The sequence below is a fragment of the Sapajus apella genome, unplaced genomic scaffold (assembly GCF_009761245.1).
Source record: "Sapajus apella isolate SASKATOON/1434 unplaced genomic scaffold, GSC_monkey_1.0 scaffold125, whole genome shotgun sequence".
NCBI classification, from domain to species: Eukaryota; Metazoa; Chordata; class Mammalia; order Primates; family Cebidae; genus Sapajus; species Sapajus apella.
This window is the reverse complement of record NW_022437065.1, coordinates 3,225,481-3,233,942: the sequence shown is the minus strand read 5'-3', so window position 1 is coordinate 3,233,942 and position 8,462 is coordinate 3,225,481.

The following is an 8,462-nucleotide window of genomic DNA, read 5'->3' as shown; positions in this document are numbered from 1 at the left end:
TTCTTTCTTTCTTTCTTTCTTTCTTTCTTTCTTTCTTTCTTTCTTTCCTCTCTGTCTTTCTTTCTTTCTTTCTTTCTTTCCTCTCTGTCTTTCTTTCTCTCTCTCTTTCTTCTTTCCTTCTTTTTTTTGAGACAGAGCCTCACTCTGCCACACAGACTGGAGTGCAGTGGTGAGATCTCGGCTCACTGCAGCCTCTGCCTCCTGTGTTCAAGCAATTCTCCTGCCTAAGCCTCCTGAGTAGCTGAGATTACAGGTGCCTACCACCACACCCAGCTAATTTTTGTATTTTTGGTAGAGATGGGGTTTCACTGTGTTGGCCAGACTGGTCTCGAACTCCTTACCTTAAGTGATCTGCCTGCCTTGGCCTCCCAAAGTGTTGAGATTACAGGCATGAGCAACAGCATCCAGCCACTTCTTTCTTTTTCTTCTTACTTCTACACAAAGGCTTTATTTTTGATCTCATACCTTTTAAAAATTTTAATTGACACGTCATAATTGTACATATTTATGGGGTACAGTGCGATGTTTTGATTTAGGTACATAATGTGTAATGATCAAATCAGGGTAATTAGCATATCTAGCACCGCAAACCTTTATCATTTCTTTGTGTTGGGAATATTCAAAATCCTCTCATCTAGTGATGTGAAAATATGCAATACAGGCTGAGTGCAGTGGCTCATGCCTGTAATCCCAACACTTTGGGAAGCTGAGGTGGGTGGATCGATTGAGCTCAGGAATTTGAGACCAGCGTAGGCAACATGGTAAAACCCCATCCCTACAAAAAATACAAAAATTAGCCGGGTGTGGTGTCATGTGCCTGTAGCCCAGCTACTCCGGAGGCTGAGGCAAGAAGATCACTTGAGCACAGGAAGTCAAGGCTGCAGTGAGTCATGATCATGCCACTCCAGCCTGGGCGACAGAGTGAAATCCTGTCTCAAAAAAAAGGAAAATACACAATACGTTATTGTTAACTATAGTCACTCTACAATGCTATAGAACAGTGGTCCCCAACCTTTTCGGCACCAAGGACCGATTTCGTGGAAGACAATTTTTCCATGGATGGTGGAGGTGGTGGGGGGTGGTTTCAGGATGAGGCTGCTCCACCTCAGATCATCAGGTTAGATTCTCATGAGGAGCACGCAAGTTAGATCCCTTGCATGCACAGTTCACAGTAGGGTTCACACGCCTATAAGAATCTAATGCTGCCACTGATCTGACAGGAGGCGGAGCTCAGATGGTAATGCTCACTCACCCGCCACTCACCTCTTGCTGTGTGGCCCGATTCCTAACAAGCTATAGACCAGTACTGGTTCGTGGCCTGGGGGTCAGGGACCCCTGCTATAGAACGCCAGAACTTATTCTCCTATCTAGCTGTAATTTTGTATTTATTAATGGACCTTTCCCTATCCCATCTCCCCTCTACCCTTTCCAGCCTCTGCTAACCACTATTGTATTCTCTGCTTCCATGAGATCAGCTTTTTTAGCTCCCACATATGAGTGATATCATGTGGTGTTTACTTTTCTGTGCCTGGATTATTTCCCTTAACATAATGTCTTCCAGGCTCATCCATGTTGCTGCAAATTAAAGGATTTCATTCTTTTTTATGGCTGAATAGTATACCATTGTGTGTGTATATATATATATACTACATTCTCTTTATCCATTCATCTTAAACAGTGCAGTTTTCCTATGGGAAACTGAGGTGCAATTCCACCAGGGAGTCTCTGGGAGACAGTGTGGAAGAGAATTGTTCTAGGTGAGTAAGGAAGCTGAGTACTTATCCGTCAGCTCATTGGTTGGGACTCATTCCTTTTCCAAAGAGTCCTATTGTCAATGATTTGGGTAAAGAACATTGAAAAAACGAGACTGCCCAGACCTTTCAAGGATTGTTGGTATGAACGTTGATAACAGGGACACAAAACTCCAACATGGCCCCCCTAATAGAATGGGAAGCACATCAGGCCAGGTAATAAATAGAGTCCTGGCCCAGGTTTGACTGGCAGTGATTCCATTGGATTAATGAACCTACCCAGTGGTCATTTCTCTGGTCCCCGAATGCCTAATTGAAATGGACATACTTAGTGTTTAGCAGAACCTTTATCCATGTTGGTTTCTTGGCCTATGGAGTAAGGAGGAAGGACTACCACAGAGGGAAAGACACAGTGGAAGCCTCTGAAATGCTCCCCTTGTACACCAAACCAAGATAGGAAATCATCAACAATATCATACCCTAGGGGGATAGCAGAGATTAGGGGATAGCCATACTCAATGACAGAAAGAATGCAGGGTTTGTGGTCTCCAACATATCCTCGTTTAATTCACTAGCTGGCTCCTAAAACAAGTGGATAGATAATGGTAGATGTGAGTGAACCACTTACTCAAGAAGTAATCCCAACTTCAACTTCTTTACCTGACATGGTATCTTTGTTCCAGCATATCATATGTATCCACGGATCTGGCAAATGCATTGTTTTCTGTCTGTAATGGCTTTTGTTCATGTGGGATGGACAGCAGTAAACATGAATGGTCTTGCTCTAGAGCTGTGTTATCTTTGCCAACCTCTCTCATAGCATAATCTGAAGGGCTCAGGACTATCTAAGCATTCTGCAAAACACCACATGGATGCACCATGTTGATGGCATCACATTAGTTGGACCAGATGAGCAAGAAGTGGCAAGTACTTTGGAAGTCTCGATAAAACACATGAGCTCCAGAGAGTGGGAGACAGACAGACCCTATGAAAATTAGAGATCTATCAGATCAGTGAAGGTGTGGGGGATCCAGCAGACTAGGGCATACTGGGCTATCCCCTGCCAAGTAAAGGACAACAACTTACTGCATTTCACACATCCCACCACCAAGAAAGGAGCACCATGTTTGGTAAGCCTCCCCAGAGTCTTAAGACAGCATTTTTTTTTTCTAATTTTATTTATTTATTTATTTGAGACAGAGTCTTGCTCTGTTGCCCAGGCTGGAGTGCCATGGCACAGTCTCAGCTCACTGCAACCTCCACCTCCCAGGTTCAAACAGTTCTCTGCCTCAGCCTCCTGAGTAGCTGGGATTACAGCCACCTGACACCACACTGGGCTCATTTGTATATTTTTAGTAGAGACGGGGTTTCACCATCTTGGCCAGGCTGGTCTTGAACTCCTGACCTTGTGATCCACCCACCTCAGCTCCCCAAAGTGCTGGGATTACAGGCGTGAGCCACTGCGCCCAGCCCTAATTTCATTTTTATTGAGACAGGGTCTCACTCTGTTGCCCAGGCTGGAGTGTAGTGGTGTGATCATGTCTCACTGCAACCTTGACCTCCTGGGCTCAAGCAATCCTCCCACTTCAGCCTTCTGGGCAGTTGGGACCACAGGTGTGTGCCACCACACCTGGCTAATTTTTTGATTTCTTGTAGAGACGAGGTCTCACTTTGTTGCCCAGGCTGGTCTCAAATTCTTGGGTTCAATCCTTCCACCTCAGCCTCCCAAAGTGCTGGGATTATAGGCATGAGCCACTGCACCTAGCCTAGGCAGCATGTTTTGCACATGGGAGTACCTGTTGACTAGGTGAAATAGAAGGCTGCCAGTTTTGAGTGAAGCCCCAAGCAGGAAATAGCTTTGCAGTAAGTCCAGGCTGCAGTGCAAACAACCCTGTGGCTTGGGCCTCAAGATAAGTGTTGTGGGAAAAGATGCTGAATGGAGTTTATGGCAAGCCGCAATAGAAGAATCACAATGTAGATGCCTAGGGTTCTGAAATAAGACCATGCCATTTCAGAAAGCAACTCCCTGCATGTTACTGAGCCCTGGCAGAGATGGAGCATCTAAATATAGAATATCAAGTGGCCATGTGATCAGAACTGCCCATCATGAGCTGGGACTGTAAGACTTGCCAAATCATAAATTCAGACAGGCCCAGCAGCAATCCCTTGTATGATGCTCCTGGACTATGTACATGTAGTATCAGAGGGCACAAGTAAGCTACACAAATAGGTACTGTAGATGCCCATGCCATCTACCACTGTTGCACCAGCATCTTTCTTTAGCTGACCTCATCTAGCCACATTTGGGAAGTTCTTTATGACCAGTTGATGTATAAGGGAAATAGCTTAATTCACAGACTTGGTATGCTGCTGCAAGCCAAAAATAGACAACTGCCATGCTATACCCCACTCAAGGATAGCCCTGAAAGACAGAACTGAGGAAACATCCTGTCAGTGGGCATATAGTATGGTTTGGCTGTGTCCCCACCCAAATCTCACCTTGAATTGTAATAATCCCCATGTGTCATGGGAGGGAGCCAGAGGGAGGTAATTGAATCATGAGGGTGGATTTTTCCTGTGCTGTTCTCATGATAGTGAATGAGTCTCATGAGGTCTGATGGTTTTATAACCATCAGATGAGGAGTTCCCCTGAACAAGCTCTCTTGTCTGCTTCCATGTAAGATGTGCCTTTGCTCCTCCTTCACTTTCTGCCATGATTGTGAGGCCTCCCCAGCCATGTGGAACTGTGAGTCCATTAAACCTCTTTCCTTTATAAATTACCCAGTCTTGGGTATGTCTTTATTAGCAGCGTGAGAATGGACTAAAACAGCATAGATCTGGTTGATGCACTTGTGCAGAAAGGGAAGTGATCTAAAGTAAGAAAATAGACACTCATGGGCAGTGACAAATGGCCAGGGTGTTTGGTCAGGATCCTGGAAGGAGAAAGATTAGAAGATCAGTGACAAGGAGTTCTGGGGACAAGGTATGTGGGGAACCTATGAAGGTGGGAACAAAGTGTGAACATCTTTGTATCACACATAAATATTCACCAGAGAGCATCTATCCTAGAAGAGGCACTAAACAGTTAAGTGGACAAAATGACTTGGCCAGTTGACATCAGCCATCATCTATCATTGACCACCTCAGTGATGGCACAATGCCATAATAGGTGCATGAATGAAGTAGCCATGGGAACAGTGACAGAGGTTATTCATGGACCCAGTAGCATGGGCTGTCTCTCACTAAGACTGATCTAACTACTGGCACTGTTGAATGTCCAACCTGTCATTAACAGAGATCAGTGCTAAACTCCCAATATGGCACCATTCCTCAAGTAGACCAATCACCCACTTGGTATCAAGTTGGTCTCTACTCTGGAAAGGGCAACGACTCACTTTGACTGGGATCAGTATGTAGTTACGATACAGGTTTACCTTTCCTGCCCACTGAGCCTCAGGTAGCACCACTGCCTGAGTGAGGGCTTATAGAGGGTTTGATCCACTAATTTAGAATCTCACATAATATCACCGCAGACAGAGGGACCCTCTTTATAGCAAATGAGACACAAAAGTGGGCACATGACCACTGTCTGTTTGTTCTATCATATGCTGTACCACCCAGAAGCTGTTGGCATGACAGAGCAGAGAAACAGCTTGTTGATGTTGTAATGGATACACCAGTGTGGAGGTAAGATTCTGTGAGGGTGGGATGCTATCCTCCAGGGAATTGTACTCACTCTGCACCAGCAGTGATTATATGGTGCTATAGCCCCAACAGGTGTGCTATATGGATTCAGCAACTAAAAGGCAGAAGTAGGAGTGGCCCCACTTACTATCAATCCACTTGGGAGATTTGTGCTTCTGGTTCCCATAATGGATCTACAGGTCTTGGTTCTCAGAAGAGGAATGCTCACATTAGGGCATACAGTAACCCTACTAAACTTTAAGAATCAGTGGGCTCCCAGTCTCTTTGGGCTCCTTATGCCAAGTGCTCAGCAGGCCAGGAAAGGAGTCCCCATCTCTAAACACCAAGAGGAGACAGACCTGCTGCCACACAGTTGGGATTGTGAGGAATATGGCTCTGAAATGATCCACTGATGAATCTCTTGGTACTCTTATGCCCTATGTTAATGGTAAATGGACAAGTTCAGCAGTCACAGCCCAGGAAGGCCATGGTAACCCAGAGTTCAGACCTTTCAGGTCTTTATCGCCTCACCAGAAAAGGTAACTAGATATCAGGGGTGCTAGTTCAGAAGAATCTATAAAAGGTGGAGGAGGAGGAGGAGGAGGAGGATCTATTATGGCTTTAAAATCTACAGCAGCAGCAGCAGCAGCAGCAGCAGGAGAGGCTACAGTTCTGTCATTTACTCTTTTCTTTGAAGTTTCCCAGAAAACAAGACTCCAGAATCTTGGACAAGCTCTTCCTAAATGGGGTAAACTCATCTTAAGAGGCAAGTGTAGGGCTGGGCGCGGTGGCTCACGCCTGTAATCCCAGCACTTTGGGAGGCCTGGGGGGGCAGATCACGAGGTCAAGAGATCGAGACCATCCTGGCCAACATGGTGAAACCCCATCTCTTCTAAAAATACAAAAATTAGCTGGGCGTGGTGGCGCGTGCCTATAGTCCCAGCTACTCAGGAGGCTGAGGCAGGAGAATCGCTTGAACCCGGGAGGTGGAAGTTGCAGTGAGCCGAGATCATGCTACTGCACCCCAGCCTGGTGACAGAACAAGACTCCATCTCAAAAAAAAAAAAAAAAAAAAAGAGGCAAGCGTCTGAAGTGGCACAAGGGGGGACTACAGCAGATGCTATTGTGCTCTGTCCCGATCCCTCTTCCGGACCAAGCAGACCAATCATCCACTTGATAGCAGAGCCAACCTACCCAGTCTCCAGCTGCTGAGGGCTCATAGCCATGTCCTCAATTTGGGAGCTGTCCTCAGCTACAGTGAACTTCCTTGCCCAAGTTCATGCTTTTTTGCTGCTGCCAATGACTGGCTGGGTGCTGCAGGAATACAAAGGCTGAGGACCTCCTGCATCAAGCTGGTACACTCTGAACTGCCATCTCAGCTCAAGAGCTCCCTATAGGATTGTATAGCATTGTCTGAGGTCTCAGTTGCAACCGCTCTGCAAGTCAGCTTCTCCTTTGGCTCAGTTCTGCCTTCTTCACTCCCTTATAGATACATCTCCGAAGACGCTCCCTAATCAACTTACTTCATGCAACTTTATCTCACAGTCTATTTTCTGGGACTCCACCATAAGACGGGATAAAAAGCCTAGTCTGTGAAGACAAAGGTTAAGGAAGTTCTCAGGGGTCCAAGAATGCCTTTCTCTATACTCTTTTTTTATTTTTTCTGTCACCCAGGCTGGAATGCAGTGGGCTGCATGATCTCGGCTCACTGCAACTTTCGCCTCACAGGTTAAAGCGATTCTCCAGCCTCAGCTTCCCGAGTAGCTGGGATTACAGGCATGCACCACCACACCCAGCTAATTTTGTATAATTTTGGTAGAGACGGGGTTTCACCACGTTGGCCAGGCTGGTCTCAAACTTCTGACCTCAAGTGATCTGCCCGCCTCAGCCTCCCAAAGTGCTGGGATTACAGGTGTGAGCCACCGCACCGGGCCTTCTCTGAACTCTTTACAGTTTACCTCTTGTTATTACTATTGCTAACCATGAGAGTAAGAATGGAGGGGATGTTGCAACCAGAAGAAAATCATAGAATCAGGCCTGAAAAGCCACAGATCTAACCTATTTGCCCTGGAAGACTTGCTGAGTAAACTTAGCAGGCAGGGTCACCTACATTTGTAGGGTTCATTGCAAAATGAAAATGTGGGGCCCCTTGTTTAAAAAGCAGGAAAAAGTGCTGTTACCGGTATTAAAATATAAAGCTTTTTATTTTATAAATGTTTCACTACTTATAAAACATAATAGGGGTAATAGGGATACATAAATAAGAATATAAACTGATAAATTACAAAAGAATAATATTTTGGGTGTCATAATTTTATGTAACATAATACATAATACTTTATTAATGTGATATCTTGATTGATCATAATATTTTTCTGGCTCACATTTCTGAAAATTCATTTACTAGATCATCTAAATTTATACTTTTAGCAACTTCATTTTCAATCGATATAAATTGAAAGCGACATCAGTCACTCTTGGCAAATGAGAGATCGCAGATAACTGATAATTTTTAATTTTGAAAAAGATCTTTCTGCTGATGTAACTGTTATTAGAGTTGTTAAGAGAATTTTTATAGGCTGTGGCAACATTGGGATACACTTCTGATAAATTATTTCAAAATGTATATTTCAGTACATCTACAGCTGGTAATTCTCATGGAACAACTTTTCTAAAAAAATTTAACTCTTTCTACAAATCAGTTTTGTGCAAGTCTGAATTTAATTTTAAATGTAAATTTATACGATGGTATTTGAATATTTTCTCTGACATTTCCTGTAACTTTTGGAGGTCATAGAAGAAATTGAAAGTGGCTTCATGATTTATATATAATTCAAAATGCCTGTTTGTGCATTCTATCACTGTATATTCAATTACAAGGAAAAATTAATTTAAAAGTTGTCTTTGTTAATAATCAGTTCATCTGAAGCTTCCTAGGAAAATAGTGTTCTTTTCTGTCCAAGTTGGCAATCTCTAAATTTAATTTTTATTTCTAAGCCTTTGGATCGTTTTCTTTCCCTCCCTCCC